This window comes from Vanessa atalanta, chromosome 15, assembly GCF_905147765.1.
Source record: "Vanessa atalanta chromosome 15, ilVanAtal1.2, whole genome shotgun sequence".
Taxonomy (NCBI): domain Eukaryota; kingdom Metazoa; phylum Arthropoda; class Insecta; order Lepidoptera; family Nymphalidae; genus Vanessa; species Vanessa atalanta.
In genome coordinates this window covers 199424-200236 of record NC_061885.1, presented here as the reverse complement: position 1 = coordinate 200236, position 813 = coordinate 199424, and the positions used below count along the sequence as shown (strand labels likewise).

Genomic DNA, 813 nt, shown 5'->3' with positions numbered 1-813 from the left:
AGTATCCTACCCAGAACTGGATTTGCCATCGGTGTGCTTTATAATGGTACACCTTGTAATTTAATGTTTTCAGAGTTCTTAACTTGGTATACAAAGTATTATTTATTTAACAAGAATTTGTTTAATTGATTTTAATTATTTGTTGAGGATTATGTTGTCTCATGTATTACGCGTTTAATATTATGTTGAAGTACGCAAAATTAGTAATCTTATCATCTGGTTCCGTGGTGTAGTGGTTATCACATCTGCTTTACACGCAGAAGGCCGCCAGTTCGATCCTGGCCGGAATCATAGCTTTTTATAAATTAAATATTGCTATTATTTTGTGTATGTGTGAAACTGCGAAGTGCAGGCACTGCTATGATAATAATATATATGAAACATGCTGACTCTTTGGAATACGATTTATCAGTACTGGCTTAGCTTGTTTTTCATTGAGGCATTAGAAAATAACTGTACTCATATATTAGTACAGATAAAGTATATTAAAATGATATGTATTTAACTAGATATTTCCCGCTTGTTAGGCATTAAATAAGAAAATGGGGGAGGGATCGATGGAACTAATAAAAATAATAGGATATAGCCATATACGTGATTGACACACAAATGCAAAAATCATTATACAATATATGAATGGTAGATATATGATATAATAAATATTAAAAATCGAATTCAAAACTTAAGTTTGTGGTTATGTATGCACGTAGCGTTAGAAAGAGATTTAAGATTTGAAACTTCGTTATAAGTTGGGTCGAGCTGCGGATAGCGGCACCTGCTGCTCGCCTACCTACTCGTACTAAGTGACATTAG

General features: G+C 33.0%; 1 non-coding gene across 1 annotated transcript; it reads left to right on the top strand.

The window, feature by feature from the left end:
- Positions 1-218: 218 nt before the first annotated feature.
- Trnav-uac lies at positions 219-291 on the top strand. Its single transcript has one exon. It is a non-coding gene; the product is annotated as a tRNA-Val (tRNA).
- The last annotated feature ends 522 nt before the right edge of the window (positions 292-813 follow it).